Consider the following 23,015-nt stretch of genomic DNA (forward strand, 5'->3'; position numbering starts at 1 on the left):
AATTGAACCATGTTTAATAACCAGCAAGTTACTGTATTTTCCATGCTAGAACTTTTTCTAGGTAATAACTTTCCCAAGCCATTCTTTCATCATTGTTTTTCACACTTTTCTCTCATCACTTTTAATACTCTGACTCTTCTATGGACCATAGGCATTCCAAAATATTTACCTATTTCTCTTTGCAAAATGGGGTTTTCACTGATTTCTTTTCCATTTATAGATGTAAATGTCATTAACATAATTTAACCTTATATCGTAGAGGAAGGAATAAATTAGAATTGTTTTACAATTTTTCCATAGACGGTTTACCACATATATGTGTTCTTTGCAGAGTTGATTCAAAATCTCCTACCAACAGACTTTGGTGCTCACAACATGAATTCTTAATATTTAACTTATTTTCAAGTATTACCATCAGTTAATGTGTGTTGAATGCCCATGGGGCTGCTGGCATAGACCTGTGGTGTGTACCTAAAAAAATATAACAATCACAGAACAATTTAGGCTCTGTTGTGTAGTAGCTCTGATCTTCAACAACATGAATAAGAACTCACATAGGGAAGAATAAAAAGAAGGAAGATATTTTTTGAATGGAAGCTGAGAGTTGGGGTTGAGAAAAAAAAAACAGTTATTTCCTTTTTGCTTGCTTTCTTCTTTGGATTCTTTGAATTAGAATTGTTAATAGGCCAGATGAATCTGTCTAAGTGGAATCCTTCAAAGCTGAGTGAACGATATGTCCCCAGAGAAATTATCTTACTGGGATATGATCTGAGTTTATGCCAAAGGCCTGTTTAAAGGTTCAAGATGACTAAGGACTTCTTCAGACTGGAGTTTTAACAGTCTTTCTTAAATATGCTTTCTTTTCTCTTTATTGTGGCTGAAGAATGATGATGGAAATTCAGATTTTATAAAGTTAATCATATTTCTAGATATAAAACAACTTAATTTACCACCTTCAACAAACTATACTTATATTGATATGGCACCAAGGCAAAATAAGTAGCATAAATTTGTGTAATTTAGCTTAATCTTTGCTTACTTTAGAAATACTTATTGTTTTTCTAAGAGGTAATATCTTATTGGTACAGAATATTTCAGATTTACTTTTATAGCCATGTATAAGAGAAATTCTAGCTCTATTGATACTATCATCATTGATTAAGATATGAAAATTTTATGATGCAGCCTTAGAACTCAAGGTGAACGTTTTCAATTTTAGATTTCTTAGCTGGTCTGCTAATGCTGAAGTCATTCTACTTGAGGTATATAGTAAAGTTCTCAGTGGAGGATTTCTTGTTCTGACTAGTTCAAAGAAGATGGATATAAATAAATTCTTATTTGTACATCTGTCTCTTTTCTTTTTCTTTTTTCCAATGAGAGAATACCTGAACCCAACAAGTAATGTCTATTCAGGCTCTGAATAAGCTAGACAGTAACTCCTGGAAACTACATTATTTATGAAGCTTGGAAATTGTAGCCCCAGTTATTATAGTATCGTACTCCATTCATAGTCACAAGTGTTATAAGACAGATACTTAAAGAGATTAGAAAGTGCTCTCTTTGGTAGCACTATACTAAAATTGGAACAATACAGACATTAGCTTGTCCTGTATGTAAGGATGATACACAAATTTGTGAAGCAGTCCATATTTTATCCTAATATCTGTGGGTGGGGAAACAGGCTCTGTAAGTGAAGTGATTTACCTCCTCAAGGTCCTCAAGGACCCATCCCTAATTCCACCGCCTCCTCCAAAAAAAAAAAAAAAAAAAAAAAAAGTGATACAGAGAGGAAGATTAGATAAACAATATTATTTATAGATCAATTCCAAAGTTTTTCATTTAGAAAACAGCATTTTGGAAAAAGTGATCTGAATGTAGTTCTATTTGATTTTTTTTATATAAATTAAAATTTTCCCATAGAAAAATAGTTAAGGGCATATTTTGGATATAATCTAAATTTTGCATTTGTAATTAAGCCTTGTATCTCAATAAGGGTTATACTATAGAAAAATACTTTAAAAAAATCTCTCATAAATAAAGTATATAAATATATGGGAGAGAACTGTAATCAGTGTGTAGAAATATTGGAAATATGTTATACCAGATAAAAACAATGCTAATCTGATCTATATTTTTCATTGTGATTTTGTTTAGAAATAACCATAGAGGATTATGAAATTAATTTTAAATAGAAATTGAATATAGAAATTTTTTTTTTTAATTTTTTTTTCAACGTTTATTTATTTTTGGGACAGAGAGAGACAGAGCATGAACGGGGGAGGGGCAGAGAGAGAGGGAGACACAGAATCGGAAACAGGCTCCAGGCTCTGAGCCATCAGCCCAGAGCCCGACGCGGGGCTCGAACTCCCGGACCGCGAGATCGTGACCTGGCTGAAGTCGGACGCTTAACCTACTGCGCCACCCAGGCGCCCCAAGAAATTTTTGATAGAAGTGGGTTAAAATCCAATCAAACACCAATGCAATTTTTTTTCTCTTTATCTCCCCAAATTTGAAATATTTTTAAGAATTGTGAAAATCCTTTAGAAAATTCTGTGTGTTTCTTATTATTTGGTACCTTTATAATTTTGAACAAATCTGAAGTTAACCCACTGTCAATTCTATATATTTGAGCATTGTGGTTTCAGGAGCCCAAAGTGTAAAGGCTAATTTTCAACTTGTTAGAAGAGATCATAGTCTTTCATTTTTTTATCAAACCGTGTGTGATGGTGGGACCACTATTTTCTGTACACCTTCTGTCTTTCCAGTTTGTCTCTGTTTTGTTTCTCTTGTTTCAACCAAACATCCAATAAAAATATTGAAAAAAGGGAACAGGCTTATTTGAAGGCTTTCTGTGCTGATCCTTTAAGAGAAAGGACTGTTGTGTAAAACAAAAGATGAATTTGTCATTTTTCATAAAAATTGCCATTTTCAACTACATATTTTATCTTTCAAATGCACTTTCTCCATTATTACCTAAGGTTTTAGTTAAGTTTAAATAGGTAAAATTAAATGCATATTTTATGCCAGAACACCTTTTTCCAAGGTTAGTGTTACAAAACCAGATAAGTTATAATAAAGACATTGATTCATATTATTGATTCTTCTCATCATTCACTGAGATTGTAGTAGTGTCAAAGAAACAGTTATATAGGATGAGGGCTATTGGAGTCTAAATAGCATGTCAAATGGACATGGGATAGATATGTATATTAAATATACACAGCTTTCCCATCTGGCTCTTAAGTCCCTTCTAACATTAAACTTCTCAGCAAAACTTATTGTATGCACTGAGTGAAATATTATTTGAAAAAAATATTGTAACTGTTACCTTTAAATTTGCATACATTTTCTTGTATTGTGAATGTTGGTATTAAATATTTGGTAAATTTCTATACTTAACATCAGTTTTTCAATTTTTGATCAAAGCAAGTAGTTTAATTCTTTGTGATTTTTGAAGAGATTTTTAAAATATAATATGAAACTATTTTTGGAAATTATGGAGCACAGGGTATGTTTCTCGCCTATTTATATAGACAGTGATTCATACAAAATGAAATTTTTTAATTTTAATTTTTATTTAACTTATTTTTTAAAATTTACATCCAAGTTAGTTAGCATGTAGTGCAACAAAGATTTCAGGAGTAGATTCCTTAATGCCCCTTACCCATTTAGCCCATCCCCCTCCACTACCCCTCCAGTAACCCTGTGTTTTCTCCATATTTGTCTCTTATGTTTTGTCCCCCTCCCTGTTTTTATATTATTTTTATTTCCCTTCCCTTATGTTCATCTGTTTTTTTCTCTTAAAGTCCTCATATGAGTGAAGTCATATTATTTTTGTCTTTCTCTGACTAATTTCACTCAGCATAATACCCTCCAGTTCCATCCATGTAGTTGCAAATGGCAAGATTTCATTCTTTTTGATTGCTGAGTAATACTCCATTGCACACACACACACACACACACACACACACACACACACACACCATATTTTCTTTATCCATTCATCCATCGATTGACATTTGAGCTCTTTCCATACTTTGGCTATTGTCAACACTGCTGCTATAAACATTGGGGTGCATGAGTCCTTCAAAACAGCATACCTCTATTCCTTGGATAAATACCTAGTAGTGCACTTGCTGGGTCATAGGGGAGTTCTATTTTTAGTTTTTTGAGGAACCTCCATACTGTTTTCCACAGTGGCTGTACCAGTTTGCATTCCCACCAGCAGTGCAAAAGAGATCCTCTATCTCTGCATCCTTGCCAACATCTATTGTTGCCTGAGTTGTTAATGTTAGCCATTCTGACAGGTGTGAGGTGGTATCTCATTGTGGTTTTGATTTGTATTTCCCTGATGATGAGTTATGTTGAGCATTTTTTCTTGTGTTGGTTGGCCATTTTGATGTCTTCTTTGGAGAGGTGCCCATTCATGTCTTTTGCCCATTTTTTCACTGGATTATTCGTTTTTTGGGTGTTGAGTTTGGTAAGTGCTTTATAGATTTTGGATACTAACCCTTTATCTGATATGTCATTCGCAAATATCTTTTCCCATTCCGTTGGTTGCCTTTTAGTTTTGCTGATTGTTTCCTTTGCTGTGCAGAAGCTTTTTATTTTGATGAGGTCCCAATAGTTCATTTTTGCTTTTGTTTCCCTTGCCTCTGGAGATGTGTTGAGTAAGAAGTTGCTGTCACTAAGGTCAAAGAGGTTTTGCCTGCTTTCTCCTCAAAGATTTTGATGCCTTCCTGTCTTACATTTAGGTCTTTCATCCATTTTGAGTTTAATTTTGTGTATGGGGTAAGAAAGTGGTCCAGGTTCATTTTTCTGCCTGTCGTTGTCCAGTTTTCCCAGCTGAAGAGACTTTTCCACTTGCTGAAGAGACTGTCTTTATTCCATTGGATATTCTTTCCTGCTTTGTCAAAGATTAGTTGGCCCTATGTTTCCGGGTCCATTTCTTTTTCTAAGAAAAAAAATAAAGTACTGGTTCTGTGCCAGTACTACACTGTCTTGATTATTAGAGCTTTGTAATATAGCTTGCAGTCCAGGATGATGATGCCTCCTGCTTTGGTTTTCTTTTTCAAGATTGCTTTGGCTATTTGGGAACTTTTCTGGTTCCATATAAATTTTAGGATTGTTTATTCTAGCTCTGTGAAGAATACTACGGTTATTGTGATAGGGATTGTATTGAATATGTAGATTGCTTTGAGTAATATTGACATTTTAATAATATTTGTTCTTCCTTTCCAGGAGCATGGAATCTTTTTCCATTTTTTTGTGTCTTCTTCAATTTCTTTTATAAGCTTTCTATAGTTTTCAATGTATAGGTTTTTCACTTCTTTGGTTAGATTTATTCCTAGGTATTTTATGGTTTTGGGGGCAATTGTAAATGGGATCGATTCCTTGATTTCTCTTTCTGTTGCTTCATTATGGGTATATAGGAATGCAACCTATTTCTGTGCATTGATTTTATATCCTGCCACTTTGCTGAATCCATGGATCAGTTGTAGCAGTTTTTGGTAGAATCTTTTGGGTTTTCCATATAGAGTATCATGTCATCTGTGAAGAGTGAAAGTTTGGCCTCCTCCTGGCCAATTTGGATGCCTACAAAATGAAATTTAAAAGTGAATAAATAAGGGACCACCGATTTAAAAATCCTAGCCATATGGGAGATTTCATTTTCTTACTGCCATTTGTTTCCTTTGAATTGGTAGTCACTTGTCCTTATATGAGATGAAAATCACACCCTTGTCCTCATACTTTGATTACTGAATCTTAGTTCTCAATGAATGAATTGTTCTTGCCACTGAACTCCAGGCCTGGGGCAGTTAAGTTTTCTTGGTCTTTAGCCTAAGGAAATATGACCCTCTCTGGGAGTACTTCCCATCTGCACACATAAAAGGGCTCTGTCTTTAACCATTACAATAGCTTTCTGCTTTCCTTTAAGAAATATTTTGTAAATCAAGAAAGCTTCTGTGGCGTGTTCTTTAATCTCTATTTGCTTGTCCCTATTCTTTTTATTTCAAAGTTTAATTAGGAATTCTAACATTTCACAAGTTGAAGGAAATAAAATGTTTGACTAATATAAGTCAGAACCCAACAATGTAAGACCAAATACACCTGCAAACATCAATCTATTATTTCCTTCAACAGTGCTGAATTTTATGACTATTTACAATGGAGGGATTATATTTGAGATTATTTTATCTTTATAGTTAATCTAAAATGAAGCAATGGTACACTTTGTACTCTTTTTATAAACTATTTTTTGCGTTGTTTTACAATATTCGTTAATATTTAGTATCAAATCATACTGACCTGAGGTCCTAAGTATTGATCACTATATAAAACAGCTGCTAGTTGACCTGTTTGGCCATTTGCTCAGTTGGCTACAGCATATAATGCAAACATATAGGGCCACAACTTTGTATGTGATTTTTACATAGCTGAAGTTAGCCCTGTACTCACTAAAAAAGAACTCAGTATCTATCTGATCATTGTCTTTCATATACTACTGGTTACATATTAAGCTAACCAGATAAATAAATACATTCGATAATGGAGCATGTTTTTTATTCCAGTTTATTCTATAGTAGAAGTGCATATTTATCTGTCTCCATTTTTTGGCTAAAGACTTTGTGAAGTAACTGATATCATTCAAAATATACATTTTATTTTTCAAATAAAGGTAACTTTTTTCAACTATAGTATGTTAAAACTCTGCTTCTTTTCATATACTATTTTCTGTCAAATACATTCAATCATGTAACATTTTTGTAAGTGATGAGAAAAGGAGGGGATTTCTAGCAAAATTTTTTATAGCAAATTATGTATGTGATCATTTTAAAGGTTAAAGTGTTGTTTTTTTTTTAATGGAAACCTGTGTTTTAATTTATTGTGGCATGTAGCCTCACAACTGCCTAAGCCTTATGAAAAAAAAAACTCACTGCTTTCTGTTTACACTTGGGTGCTTTACTATTTAGCTAAAATTGATGATATTATCAAAAATATTTTCAGTTGTACAGGTCTCAAGAACAAGGAGGAGGTTTAATAAAACAGAGGCTTAGGTTCTGCTTAAACACCCTGTCTTCCATGCTAATCTCCTATTTACCATGATCCATTACGAATATTTAATGGTAGGCAGCATGCAGACCAGAATTAAAGAACATATGGGTACAGTTATCCTGGTTAAAATGGCCAACGTGCCTTGTATTGTGTATGGAAGATAACAGGACAGGTGGTAATCCATCTTCACAGAGTGGAGACAGCTGGTATTTTCCGTAAGCTGAAGCAGTCTTTTTCAATGTAGTCTCACCTCGCAGCTGATATGTTGCTTATTAGTATAATTCAAAACACACATCGATGTTAAGGAGCATTCTGTTTTTCTGGCCAGTACAAAAGGTACCCTGTGGGTCAGGCATAAATGAAAACAAGCAAGCTATATATTTTAATTTTTGAAATTGAAAAATTTAAGCTTCAATTTAATTCAGTTGTGTTTTTTTTAAATGTAAAATAAAGAGTATCTCTAACTAGGCTCTCCTGTGAAATATTTTTCCTTTGAACTAGGTAAGAGAACTCTCTTCCCAGTGTTTCATATCCTCCAAAATTATGAAGTGTTCAGGGAAAAACGTTAAATTCATGCCATCAAGAGAAATTTGTGAAAAGTCTTTTTTTAAAAAGTTATTTACCTCCTATCATTTCTTATATTATTGAAAGAATTATTGGACATATATTGGAATCATAATAGTCGAATCAGTATCTGTTCAGAAATTATTGTATAACATTTTTGTTTCCTTCCTGTTACTGAGCGTAAAGAAGAAATCAAGTGTGTTGGATTCCTGGCATATTGAGAACTGTAGTTCCGTGTTGCTTACAGTCCATTTCAGATTCCAATTACCCCTTTCAGATACTGTAAAAAATTTGACAGGGCCTTCAATTGTAATGGCCATATCAATTGATTTAGTCTGTCTCAAAATTCCCCAAAGGCAAGCTCAGGTTAAAGGTCAGGTTACTGGTGCATGACTCTCGTACTCATTTTAGTAAGATCAGGATCAGAAGTTTCCAGTAGCACACTGGGCATTAGTTTAATCTCTGTGTCCAAGTATTGCACAGTCAGTATCACTAATACAGTCTCTGTCTGTAGAGGAGGTAAGAGTGTTCACAAAATAACTGAATGAAATATGATAGGAGGGTTTAGCACATACATTCAATTCTTATTTATCAAAAGTGAATGCTCTTTAATCACTCAATTTTCAGGTTAGTGAATTTTGTGTCTTGTGCTCTTATATATCAATTTAATAAAAATATATGTAACTGTGCTCTATAAAAGTAGACTTCAAAACTACAGACATAAAATCAATAGTTATTTCCCAGACACTGGATTTCAGAACGTCTCCAAGTATGGGTTTACTTATCCATTATTTCCTTTAAGTTCTTTCATGTCTGTGGTTCTGTGTTTTCTGATGGTAAATTTCTTTTATTTACATGCTTTTGCAATGGTTGGGATTATTTAGTGCACTGACAAGCTGATTGATCTCTGACCTTTCTCCCTGGGGTGTGATTTAAGTGTAGAACAGCAGTTCTCAAACTTGAGCGTGCATCCGATCATCTGGATGGCTTGTTCAAACCTGGCTTGCTGGGTTAGCAGATACTCTGATTTAGTAGGTCTGGGGTTGGGCCTGAGAATTTGCATTCTTGACAAGTTCCCAGGTGTTGCTGATGAAGCTGGTTCAGAGACCGCACATGGAGAACTTCTGCTCTATAAAATACTTTGTAAATGTTGCCTTCAGCCTGTTTCAGTTAGTTGACACCTTTCAAAATACGGTCTCAACTGTAATGAAGAAATTACCCACAGGAATACCTAGAATATTTGCCATAGCATCTGACCAAACCATTGTAAAAACATTTGCTTGGTTGACTTGGGAGGGGCACTTATGGAAACTACCAGTATTTCCTCCCACCTGTCATTTCTCTCTTCTCCCCATTTCTGTGTGTCCTAATCCTCTTCTTTCACACTGGAGTTTTCTTCAAGATTTCCTTAATGTTTGACTCTTATCAGCTATCTTATGAATTAGGTAATGGCATTTCCTATTCTCATTGATCTCTTCTAGGAGTTGAATAGGCTTTGGTATTGGTGGGATTGGAAAGAGCGAAACGTTCTCCTGCTTCCTTGGGATAAATGCTACAAAAGTGCCATTCCTTAGGTGAATGTAGGTCTGATTTGAAGTGATCCCTTACTGAGGAGTAAAAAGAAAGCTTAACACATACACACACACACACAGACATTTTCATGTATAATGCATATACACTATACATATGTGACATTTTTGAAATATATAAAATGACTTGAAATTTCAATTTAATGAAGACTTTATTTTATAGGACTATGAACAATCCTTTGTAAACATAAACACACCATTCATCAACTGTCTAATACATTAAAGATCATTTACTTTTATGTGCAAAGTACTATTCCTCATTTGTTCTCTCATTCAAAATAAAAAAGTCCTTAAATATTAAGTAATATAATAGTAAGGCTCAGGAGTATTTAGATACTCATATTTTCTCTTCCTCATGTCTTTATGAAACAATACTGTGGATGTCTAACTTTACTTAAATTTTGGAGAGTCTCAGGGTCATATAATCTTATTTTATTGTGGTATCGTCAGCTTTTATAGTTGAAAGTATAGTATACCTAATGATTAAGCAGCAATGATTATTGATAGCTATTAAAACTACTGTAAAAATTATTTTAATTGCATAATGCCTGATATTAACATTAAGTAGCTATTTACCAAAATACACTGATGGTCTAAGAATATGACTAGGTTTTTCTCTTGGAATTGCTCTTTTATCCTTGGAAGATCATTGAGGAAAATATCAAATGAATACCTTCTTTCAAGAAAAAAAAAGGAAATAAGAATAGCAATTTGTTAATGTTCAGTTTGAGGACTTATTGAATTTATTAGTAGACCAGAATATTGACAACAACAAATAAATTTTTTGCTGCCAGGAAATCAAACTATGAGTTTTCTTGGTGAACATGTAATTAGAGAAGAGATGTCTGTTAGTCTTAAGACACTTCATTGGGTTTAATATATGTATCTCTTACCTCCTAGAGGAATAACTTTTGTGTTGGCTACTCTTGGGCAAAACTGTCCTCTTTTTAATAGCATGGAACTTACATTGGCTACATTTTGCTTTGTGAACCAAGTAAATAGATACTTCTAAACAGCATGAAACTTATAACTCAATCCTTTGTGTGAACAGGAAAATGATTGTATTTTACATATATGATAATTTTCAGTTTGATTTTTTGAACAATTTCAAAGTTAATGTGAATGTAGTTTTTTGTTTGTTTATTTAATGAAGAATGTCATCTATAATTCTAGTATATATGGGGCTAACTAGAAATTAACTTCACAGGGCATTAGTAAACTGTGGGTAGAGATACTCATGCTAAACACGTTTCCTGTCCTGAAATGGACACCATTTATAAGGTGTCTCACCATTTATAAGGTGTCTCACCATTATAAGGAGAAGCATAGATCTTTCTGCATTACCACCTATATCCCTGTAATTTAAAAAGTTTTTATAATTAAAATAAATCTTTAAATTGTTTTAAGCTTCATGTTTATATTTTTGGGTTTTAGCACTCATTTTTGGTAAAATTCTAAGATTGCTTTTTAGAGTAGGGTATGGAATGCATCTTACATTTTTATTGTATCTGTGTTGAAGGGCTGACCAAAAAAGTCTGTTGGAAGGATTTTAGCAAGCTCTAGAGTGTACTTTAATGTTCAGTACAGCTCGTGTGTGCTTTTCATCTGTGGAAGAGAAACTGTCCTCACCATTGCAGCAGTAGGCACTTTCAATGCCCCTAGCCCCTTGGTACAGTGAAGCTTAAGGTTAACTAATGGCATAAGGGAGGCAAGAATGTCTGACTTTCCGAAGGGGAGAGATTTGCACAGCATGTGATTCTAATGAGCTCAGACAGCGGTCAAGAAAAAAAGAACCACAATTAGTACCAAATAGTGTAGTTTTTCTACTCATGACCAGCATTTAATATATTCATTTTAAATGGCAACTCAATTATTGGTAAACTCCATTATATATGTAGTCATCACTTACAAGCTCTGTGTTTTGCAAAATTGCATATTTACCACACAGCACAAGTCTCTGATGACACTGATGTTTAGCAATTACCTTACTTTCAGAACTGAACCCTCTGATCACCAGATATAGTAGGAAATAGCTAGTTTTCTTGATGGTAAGTTATGTTGGTAAAAGTCAAATTTTCATTAGAATTACATACACATAAATTGAATACGGGACCATTCTGAATTTGATAATGGTTGCAGCATGGCATGATTATTTATTATTATTATTTTTTTGCAGCATGGCATGATAAAGAGCAATGATAGAAATTAATTTTTACTGAATATTCATTAAGTTACAAATATTTTCACTGCTGTACTCTTTCGTTAATGCAAACTAGCTAAAGTTAGTGGTCTCAAAGTTTTAAGAAAAATGTTTTAAATTATTTCAGTTTTTAAAATAAAATTTGCTATTTTAGAATCTCTTGTTCCATTTTATCCTCACTATATTCTCATTGAAGTCACATAAATTCATAAAGTCACTTTTGTATGCATCTTTTTTTATGAAACAAAGTCAAAATGCTTAGAAATTTTAATTTTTATTGTATTTAAGTGACAGGAATTGCTTACTTTTTTAAAAAAAAAGCTCTTACTATTACAATTTAAAAATTAGGCTTCTTTCTTTTTCAATATTTTCTATTACCTACTTCCCACCCACCCACCCCCATACCCAGGTCATAAAATAAAAGCCCTGAGCTGAGACCTGATATTATTTTCTACCAATCATGGACTTTTAACTATCAAACGTGTCATGAACAGACTGCAGAAATGAAGGAATAAAAGAGAATAACATGAATTTTATCAGACTGTTCTTCACAAGTGCAGATTTGTTTTCTTCTATTTTTTTCCTACTCTGTGTGAATTGCTGTCCCTTGTATGTAAATGTGACTAGGACCACCACCTATGGTTATGTAGTTTGTTTACAGTGAAAGATCAGTCTGGCCTGGGGAGCAATAGAGGCTCTCCAATGGACTCCCTACTACTCTCTAAGCCGAGTTTGTAAGGCTGGGTCCTCAGGAGGGCCTCTTTTTTAATCTGTACCAATCTACTGCTATGGAGTAACTAAAGTCTTGAATCTTTTTATAAGGTTCTTTGTACAGTTGCTACATCTTTCTTTGTCACTGTGCTAAATCCATTCATTCATACTTTCTTCAGAGTTTTGTTTTGTTCGTAGCTGATTCTCAAAGTTTGGTCCAGAGATGTGCTTAGGGAGTCCCCGATGTCAAAATCATGCATAGTAAAAGATTCATTCAAAGGTCAAGACAAAACAATATATTTTAATTTAATAGATTATAAAAAGTTCCTTGGTGTATCTTCAGATTCTACATTGCCACTAACACTTAAGGGAACCACTCCACGTTGACTCGTGGTGCAGTATGAAAGCAGAACAGCCGCAATTGTTTGAAAAGGGTATTAAGATCCCTTTTCTACCTTGATGTCTTTGTGAGGCTTAATTTTCTTCATGTGTTTCAACAAAATAATGTATTGCAACAGACCGCATGCAGAAGCAGATAGAAGAATCCAGCTGTCTACTCATTAAACTAGACATTTAAAAAAACCTGTAAAAATGTAAAACAGTGCTGTTCTCTTCACTGTATTTGTCTGGGAGAATATAGTTTTCTTGGAAATGTTATTTATGTTTACATTTAACAAGGTTATCTTTATTTTCAAGTAAGTTAGTAAGTATTTAAAATTTTTCTCCATTTGAGTTTCTAACATAAATGCATCAATGGATGAAATTCCCATAAATAACAACACTTCGGGGTCCTCAATAATTTTTAAGAGTACAAAAGGCTCCTGACACCAGATCATTTGAGAACAGCTGCTTTAAGATATGAGAATGTCTAACGTTCCTTTGTTAGCAATAATAGTGATGTTCCAAGTATTGGACTGAATGTGCACATACACATTTGGTGCAGGAGAATTGCTTATCTTAGGAAAAAGAAGTTCAACCCTCCTGTTTTTCAAGGATCACTTCAGTTTTCACATTTGATTCATCTTGAGCCAGCCTACAGGTGCAGATGTGTTGACTCAACTCAGCAAACATGGAGAGAAGCTGATCATAAAGGCCAAGTCCGTTGCTGTCAGGATGGTTTTAATTAACAGTAAGACACTATTGGTCCCATTTTGTGTGCACTTCAAAATGTTAGTTGTCCATTGAGATGGCTCACAGATGAGGCACTACTTGAGTGTAGCTGAAATGCAGCTGTGACATATGCTTTTTAAAGAAGCCAGGAGAGAGGGGTTCGGGGCAAGCGATTCTGTGTGAATTAGGAACTCTTTTATGAGCGATGTTGGACAGCTGGTCTGTTCATAATGATTGTCAGAGAAAACCTAATATGGCAGGAAGGACCTCAGGATTCAAGAATAAGAATGTCTTGTTAGTGTGACCTAAGTAATATATATCTAAAACAGAACAGAGGAACAAACAAAAAACAGAACCAAAACAAAGCAAAAAGCCTCCCTTCCACATTTACACAACTTTTGCACTTTGATGAGACTTACGTTGACTTGTTCAAGAATCATACCTAGTCTTGACAGTTATGCAGTTAGCTGTAGAAGGCAATCTATCATAGTGGTGAAAGCTCTGAAGTCAGTCAGACATACTCAAATCCTAATCCTGACTCCAACCCTTACTGTGTGTGAGTGTTGGCAAGTTGTCTTAATTCGCCAGGGCTCAGTCTCTTCGTCTAAAAATGAGTAATAGTACTTCTCTTGAAGATTTATGTGAGTATTAAAACACAGTTAAGTGTGAAATATAGTACCTTTTCTGTAGTGAGTGCATCTGTGCGTGTTCTCTCTCTCTGTTCTTCCCACTCGTCCTGCCCCAGGTATTACTCACTCAGCTATCAATTTGTTTAGGGCTAGCTAGCAACAACAGAGTTTGAATGTTTGAGATCTCTTTTTCTCTCTCGCTCATCCCCTCCTACCCTGCCCTGTATAAATATCCCAGTGTTGCCTTAGATTCCAGAGGTATAGCATATGAAGGCAGAAACAAAAGGGTTCATGTAGTGGCTACCCAGTCATTTTCAGGGGAAGTAAAAATAGCCCCTTAGGGCTCCGTAGATAGAAGTATTGACGTCGTTAGGTTAATTAATAATTAGTGACAAAGCATAATCTCTCATACTTTGATAATTTTAGTTTAAACAGAAACTTGGGTTCATCCTGCATCATCCTTATGCTTTAATTGATTTTAAATGTGGCAGAAGCAACTTAGAGAAATATACAGAAATAAGACCCCAGTGATTCCTCAGTTGAAAAGAATGGGGTTGGGTTTCCTTGAAAGCAAATTTGAGATACAGTTACTGTTACGATAAGGGATCATTTATATTAGTTTATTAATTGAAAGAATGAATTGGTGAACTAATAGAGATGACATTTACATAAAATAGAAATTCTTCTATTAATTGTTATGGTCCACTGTTTTGCTGGATTCTGGTAAGAGGGCAGCAGGAAGACGTGTCCATGAGTCTGTGTTTGTGTCAATATGTGTGCACACAGGGCCGTACTACTTAAGTTCTCTTGGATGGTTTTCATTTTCCCGCTTGCTCCAACATTTACTAAGAGCATGTCATTCCTAGTTACTTTGGGAGCTTATTTATCCAGCTCCAATTCCTTATGGATATAAATAAAATTTGGGGAAAGGATAAGGATGAGTTATTGATGTTTGGGGACTTTTGTTTGCTTGTTTTTTTTTGCCCCAGTTACAACTTTGCCAGGGATAGAGTCTTAGAAGCTAGAAGAAAAATTGAAGTTTGGTCTTAGTGTAGTAAGTTGCTTGATATCCTTGCTATGAGGAATACTTAAAACAGATTAATGTCATAGTGCATAAAAGTTTATTAAATGGTTTATATGTTCTGTTCAGTATTGATACTTAATTAATAATATCAGCACTTGAGAATGTTTAGAAAGTGAAGTTAAACCTCCTGAACAGATTTATAGTCATTAGGAATGAGATATATATATATATGTGTGTGTGTATATAATGTATATATACACTAATAATAATTATAGTCCTCTAGCCAATATAATTATATTCACATTATATTATTGAGTACTCTGTGTCAGGCCCTGTTATAAGTGCTTCATATGGGATCACCATTATTTCCTAAAACAATCCTCTGAGGTAAATAAAATTGCTTCCGTGTTATAGATGAGGTGTAAGTACCCTCAGCATGATTGTTAACTTAGCCACAAATCACATAATTGGTAAATGACAGAACCCAAATTTCAACAAAGACAGTCTAGCCTCTTCTCTCCTATTTAATTATTTTATTATATGGTCTAAGATAACCAAGTGTCATGGCAAGACAGACTTCTAACCTTTTGTTTTTTTTTAAATTGCCTCATTTTAAGAAATATATATTTGCTTATTTTGCACTTTTTTTTTAAGTGGAAGCTCACACAAGTGTGGTGTCAGATTTTTCTCCTTCTCTCAGATGTTTTATATGAAATATCCCTTTGAAGTTAAGCTGGAAGGCAGGTGTTGGGGATGGGGTGTTGCGGGACAAAACTTCCAAAAGTAAAATAGACATTTGGAGAACGTATTTGTTTAGTAGCTAACACTTTCTGTTGGCTAAATTGAAAAACCATAATATTTATCGTTATGATGAGTGTGGGATTTGAAGTTATAAAAGAGAATTCAAAAGAATGTACTTCAATGAAGATTATGTTAATATAAAGTGACACATTCATTATATTAATGATTTTTACTTGTTTATTTGTATATAATGTGTTCTGTTTCTGTTTGCCCCATCCCTTTCTGGTGAGAGGAATTGTTGAACCCTGTATATATAAATGAGCAATTTTCAAAATCATTTTATACTTGACCATAATTACATTTTCTTTTTTTCTTTTAGTTTTTTTTAATGTTTATTTATTTTTGAGAGAGAGAGAGAGAGACAGACAGAAACACCACAAGCGGGGAAGGGGCAGAGAGAAAGAGAGACACAGAACGTGAAGCAGGCTCCAGGCTCTGAGCTGTCAGCATAGAGCCCAACGCGGGGCTCAAACTCATGAACTGTGAGATCATGACCTGAGCTGAAGTTGGACTGTTCACCGACTGAGTCACCCAGGCACCCCAAATAATTACATTTTTCTGTGCCTGGGAAGTTTTTTAAAAGAAAATTAACTATAGGAAAAATAAACTCTATAGCTTGGAGTTTGGAGACTGTATGAGAAAATGTGTCTGTACCAATATATCTATAGATAGGTAGGTAGATAGATAGATAGATAGATAGATAGATAGATAGAGTTTATATTTTTCCCTTTGATAGAAATTTTATATTATTTACCTTCTTAAGTAAACACAAAATGAAAATTTTATCACATAAAAAGTTATTATATGTGTCCTGAAGCCAGCAAAGGATAAAGCAAAAGAAATCAGTTTAGATTTTAGAAATCCTTATCACTTAATATTTGCAAAATCAGAAAGGAATTTATTTTCTATGAAGATAGTATTGTGGTTAAGAGAATTCTTTCACTCTAGGGTCTCCTGGGTGGCTCAGTCAGTTAAGCGTCCTACATCAGCTCTGGTCATGATCTCACAGTTCGTGGTTCGAACCGGCATTGGGCCCTGTGCTGACAGCTCAGAGTCTGGAGCCTGCTTCAGATTCTGTGTCTCCCTCTTTCTCTGCCCCTCCTCCGCTCATGCTCTGTCTCCTTCTCAAAAATAAACATTAAAAATTAAAAAAAAAAAAGAATTCTTTCACCTAAAATAGAGCTTAAAATTCTTTGATTTCAAATATTATTTGCATGTTTAATATAGCTCCACTTCACCATGTTTGATGCATTTTATCTCACTTATTTAAGGCTTTTTATAAAATTATAACTATTTATTTCATTGAGCATAGAAAATATTTGACCCTTATAATAGCTTTGAAAGTCATCAAAGATGCCAGAATATCAAGTGGTCATGGATTAGTAGGACTAAGTGATTGCTTGAGTTCTATTGCTTTCTAGGCTGGTATTTATCAAGGATTCTAGAATGTAGATGGACTTAAGAGTCTATATATAAGAAAATAAGCTGTAATTTTTTGGAGAGAACTATAAAGGGCACTTATATTTCATCAAACCAATTTTTCTCTCCCCCTAGCAGTAAATGACAGAAAGAAAACAATGGAAAAAGTGGCCACTGTAATGGAAAGATGGGCAATCACAAATGTTATTAGTGTAGACATTTGATGGGGTCTAATCTACCTATGGAATACTGTATTCTGTCAGGAAAAGAGAGCTAATGCATCTTCTAAATATCAAAAGACAGGAGCCAATTTATGCCTGTCAGGCCTCACTTTTCACAGATTTAAATCATTCCTGCTAGAGAAAGATACATTACTCTATTGTAGTCAAATTTCTCTCTTGATTTTAGTCAAAAATAATTTTAAAAGCTTTCTGACAATTTCAAAGAGCATTTTAAAATAAATGGCATTATTAAAAAAAATCCCTACTGGATACCAGAAATTATCTATAATTAGTAGTAAGTTTTAATATTTTACATTGCTTCTCTTTTATATTTACTATATTTTAAAGTAAAATTTCTTCAAGGCGTATTCCCATCCATTATTTTTTTCTTTGTAAATGTTGAAGAGTTGTATAAAACTTTCACTGTCTTTGAGTGAACTTTACATTATTATTTTTGTTGGCTGAATGAAAGTAAGTCCCTGATGATATTCCATTGGTTAATTAACTTCCTAATATTTTCAGGTGTGGCATCTGCTGTGTTCTTGATTGTCATGGCATAATGAAATTGTGGGCTGGAAGACATGAATGTGGGTATCTCCCCTACCCATTATATTTTTTATGCAAGTAATATATCCTAGTTACTTCAGGTCAGCATGACATTGTGTGCAAAATTGCATACTGCATCGGACCAGATGAGACATTGCCATACATTGCTCATGAGGATGCAAATTGCCACTTATCTGAAAAAGATTCTCACAATAAATGAACAAGCAATTTCTCTCTCTGTAGTGAGGCTGTTAATGTCTCCATGGGTGGATAATGAGAAAGAGACAGATGAGATGAATAAAGGTGTTACATTTCGTTTACTGTTCTTTTTCTTTTTTGTAAATTCTCCTATAAAATTAATACTTTATATAAAAGGATTTGTTTCCAATTTCTTTTTGTTTTCATTCCAGACCATGACATTTATTTTGGAGAAAGGGCTAATATTTTTATTTTATATTGGAAATTGGTTAACATACTCTGTAACTCAAATACTATTTTTGGGGTGTTTAAATATAATATAAAAAAGCATTTTAGAAACATTTTGTTTTTAAACACACACACATCGTAGAATAACGTGTGAATGCTTAAGCATTTGCCTAAATGCACTCATTTTTAAAGAAAACATGTAGGCAAAGATAAAAGAGATAGAAACTCTCATCCCTGAAAAAATTTTTAGGGCCTATTTAAAAATATTTAACAAGGTTTAATTTTAAAATACCAATGCATATATTAATACATTTTTTAAATTTGGCAGCCAACATTTTTATTGAGAACATCATGTAAGTTCTTGTATCAGATCTACCATTCAAGAACTTAAAAGTTTATGTTCTTAGCCTACTACAGTATTCTGAATGTTTAATGCAATAACTTGAGACCCATGAATCTATACATTTATTTTTTTGGCAATTAAATATTTAGAAATCACTTTCTTATTCACATCCTGTTTATATAGACATTGAAGAATAATAAGAATTATGAAATAATCTCAAATGTATGAAGAATTTTATTGGTGAACCAAATTAAATATTAATTTAACAACTACTTGTTAATATGTTGGTATTGATTCTATCTTAGAGAAGTGCAGTTATGTGTAACTGAACTTTCTGTTTTCTTGTGGTCAGGCCTTAAATTACCATGTCTTCTGGTTTCAGTGTTTTTCCTGGGGCACAGATCATATTTCTTACTGCCAAAGCCCAGAAATAATAGCCTCACACATCCAAAGTCCCAGAGGTTTTCCTGCCAGGTACCCGGAGAGCAATTGCAGGGCTCCAGACTGGGTTCAAGAACAAGAAATTCTAACGATGCTGTTGAAAGCAATTTCATTTCATAACACAATTCATAATTATCTGCATTTATCTCATTGTCTAAATTTCAACTGCTAACCTATCATATTGACTAGTCCATAGAAGCTCTCTTTATCCTATAGGATGTGTGCTTTTCAAACTGATGTTATCTTTAAGGAAGCAATCACTGTAATGAATAGGCAAGAAAAGAAATGGCTATTAAAAATCTTTAAATATTTGCTACATTTGCATTTCCTTTACCATCTAAATGAGAGTATAATGTTTAATAGGACCTTCTGAATGTAAATTCTTTATTTTTAAAGTGTGTTTCTTTTTGTCATTCCTTATAGCAGTGCCATATTTACAGTTGTTTAAAAATTCGTGTTCAATGGAAACCAATTTGACAATAAATTTCATATATTGAAAAAAAATTAAAAAAAATAAAAATTCGTGTTCAGAGAGTAAACATCCTTATTTTCCCTGGTTCCTAGGTATTGTCTAATACAAAGACAGGGGTATATTAACCCAAGCTAGATGACTTACCTGTAGTGTGACATAACCCTGCATCCTTCTATTTAATATTGAATTGCAGAGGAATAACTGTCTACCATGGTTATAAAACATATTAGCATTTAATAATAATCACTTTTGTAAGTTGCTTAATAATTAGCTTATGATAGTTTGTTTCCTTTGCAATGAAAGGCATCTACAATTTTAATGGCACTCAGGTATAGGAAGTCATATAGAATGGCATTTTTATATGAGCTGGATTTCCATCTTCAGGCAATGTAATCACCTATTTAATTTGTCCCTCCCCCTCTAATTGCTTTGTTTTTTAAAAAGAAAAAAAAAGTGTAGTACATTTATTCTGTGATAAGTATAGATCAGAAGGATACTTAATATTTTTAAATTGAGCCGGTTAATGACTCCAGAATTGGGTGAACACTGGGGTACCAGCCCTGGCACAGGACATTGGTAATGAATTGGATAAAAGTGGGAGGAAGGAACAAATGCACGGACTTGTGGACGATGCCTGGGTCTTTTGGGCATGCTCCATTCTTGGTGACTCTGGGCTTCTTAGTCTGTTTCTCTCTGCCAATAGTCAGACTGTGCCCATTTCAGGCTTTTTTTTTTTTTTCCATTTACAAAGTAACTGAAAACAGGCATGACATTTATCAAAAAAGAGAAATCACTTTTGGGATATAAATATATATACATGTCTATGTTTCTGTAGACACAGATATGTAACGCAGTACAAAATAAGCACTATATGTTTTTTTTTTCAACGTTTATTTATTTTTGGGACAGAGAGAAACAGAGCATGAACGGGTGAGGGGCAGAGAGAGAGGGAGACACAGAATCGGAAACAGGCTCCAGGCTCTGAGCCATCAGCCCAGAGCCCGACGCGGGGCTCGAACTCACGGACCGCGAGATCGCGACCTGGTTGAAGTCGGACGCTTAACCGACTGCGCCACCCAGGCGCCCCTAAGCACTATATGTTTTGATTTGGTTTGTGTTTTTTGCTTTACTAACTGTAATATGTCACATGTGAGTTTTACCATTCACTATTGTAAGTTGTAGATTAACAGGCATTTTGTATATCCAAGTCAAAAATCTGAAAACCACCTCATTATATCTTTTTGTTCCCAGTCAAGAATGAGGATCCATCAGTGATGCACTATTTTTTTTTTTAAGATTTTAGTTTTACGTAACCAACCTGGGGCTCAAACTCACAACCCTGAGACCAAGAGTCTAGCTCTACTGACTCAGCTAGCCAGGCATCCTGTTGCACTACTGTTTACATTTTGGCTATGGCTGTAATGTTTTCTTCTTGTTTCTTATGTGGAATTATGAATTAAAAATTCTGTTGAAAAGGAATGATATAAATGTTGATTCATTTTACACATCTATTTAAAAATGTATTTGGTTTAAATAAATATTATAGTGCACTATAATCAATATAAAAATAATGCAATGATTCCTCTTTAAAAACACATTCATGGTAAACCAGGCTACTTTCAAAATAATATGAGTGCACCACACAGATTCTCACTCAAAAGTATCTCCTTAATTTAAGAAAACATTAAAAAATTTCTATAAAGTGAACCTATAAAAAATAATAAACCAAAAGACAAGTATGCTAACTACTTGGGATATACAAAGATACATAAGGGCTATTCCCAATCCTGACTTTTAAACATGGTACCTGCCTGGAAATTGCTTTTGATACATTTATGGTTCCCAGACATGTCTGCACACTGGAATCACCTGGGGGCCTTCTAAAAATACTGATGTTTATGTCCATCCCCCTGTCCCTCAAGACTGTGGATTAATTGGGTCGAGATGTGGCCTGGGCTTTGGAATTTTTAAAAGATCCCAGGTGATTGTATTGTGCATCAAAGTTTTGGTATCCCTAGTCTAGACCTTTGAAGTACATACAGAGTAATAAGGGTAAGATACTCATCATTTTCACAACTACACCAAATTATTTCCTTATATAAATAAACCTTATTGATAGATAGTAGAACCTCTGATGTGTATGTGGGAGTGTATGTGCACACATGTGCATTCACATGCACAAATGATAGGAGTAAATCATACTTTTTCTCACCTTTACTGTTCTGACTGCATCCAATTGTGAACCAAGAATTGTTTTTATGTAGGCAGATTCGTTCATTGTTTGGATTGGTGGTATACTTAGTGGCTAATTCAAGCACTAGAAGTTCCTTCACATTTTTCCTTTATGAGTGCAAGATGGGTAAAAATAAGAACTTGACCATGAATGCATTTTTTAAAGGTTTGATGGAATGATTACATCAATCAGTATTTTAAAATTTCAACAAATGGAAGCATTTATTGGGTACTTACCAAAACAACCCTGTCCTTTAGTACTGTTACCCCATTTTATAGCTTAGGAAACTAAAGCAACAAAAGGAGAATATAATCCTCTTTGGGTACCTTCTTTTATTTCAATCAAGTTAAAATTCCTGCTACAATCAACATACCTATTTGAATAATTTTCCTTGTTTTAATAGGGAGAGCAACTCTCTGAGTGTTATGAATCTTGACAGCCCAGAACATAATTGGTCAAAAGCAGCTGTTTCTTATAGTCTTAACTCTCTGAAGGTTTTGATGTCTTGAGCAGTTAAGATATGTGAATGGTGATGAATAATTACTTTTATCTAACAGGACTAATTAAACATGCATTCTTCCCATCTTTGAAATTTTGAGTATTGCTCCTGAATGTATGACAAAAGTACGCTCCTTATTTTCTAAGAGAACCCAGTCCTGAAAAATTCAGTCCTGTTGCCAAATAGGTCATGTGAAACACATCAAATGCTGTATCCAGATTTTTGTTTTAAAATATTTGATTGTTGCTTCTAAAAATGGCTTTTGGTTCAAAAGAAATTACATTGAGAATTAAGATGACTACCACGACATAAGTAAGTTGAAACTTACTTGATCGATGCCAAATCCTGCCAGAGCACAGATGACTTTTCACCCAAGGAAAATGTTGTATTTTAATGGATATACTCAAGGTTCTGGTCATTTGGCTCAATGAGAATATTCACTTAGTACAACATGACTTATTTTTAAATTTATACTTCATTTTATACTTTATAATGTGAATCACCTAATAAGACAGTCACCTAATGAAATCACCTAATCAACTAATGAAAGCATTTTAAAATATATCCTATAAACAAGAATTCAATTTAAAAGCTTAAACCATTGTGAAAAACAAAGACACCCTTTTTCATTGGTTATAACCCTCCCCATCTTGGAAATCCCCCCTCCCCTTCTCTTTCTTTTCCAATTTTCAAGTCTCAGCATTTCCCTAATTCTGCTGATCAAAATAATA

The 23,015-nt window shown here is 34.0% G+C and overlaps 1 protein-coding gene and 1 non-coding gene across 5 annotated transcripts in view; both read left to right on the plus strand.

Moving 5' to 3' along the window:
• The window catches only part of ROBO1 (roundabout guidance receptor 1), a 409,245-nt gene that overhangs the window by 96,107 nt on the left and 290,123 nt on the right, over positions 1-23,015 (plus strand). The gene's annotated exons all lie outside the window — the stretch shown is intronic.
• On the plus strand, positions 1,553-1,654 carry LOC125175836 (U6 spliceosomal RNA). The gene has a single exon (XR_007156009.1). It is a non-coding gene; the product is annotated as a U6 spliceosomal RNA (small nuclear RNA).

The sequence above is a fragment of the Prionailurus viverrinus genome, chromosome C2 (genome assembly GCF_022837055.1).
Source record: "Prionailurus viverrinus isolate Anna chromosome C2, UM_Priviv_1.0, whole genome shotgun sequence".
NCBI lineage: Eukaryota > Metazoa > Chordata > Mammalia > Carnivora > Felidae > Prionailurus > Prionailurus viverrinus.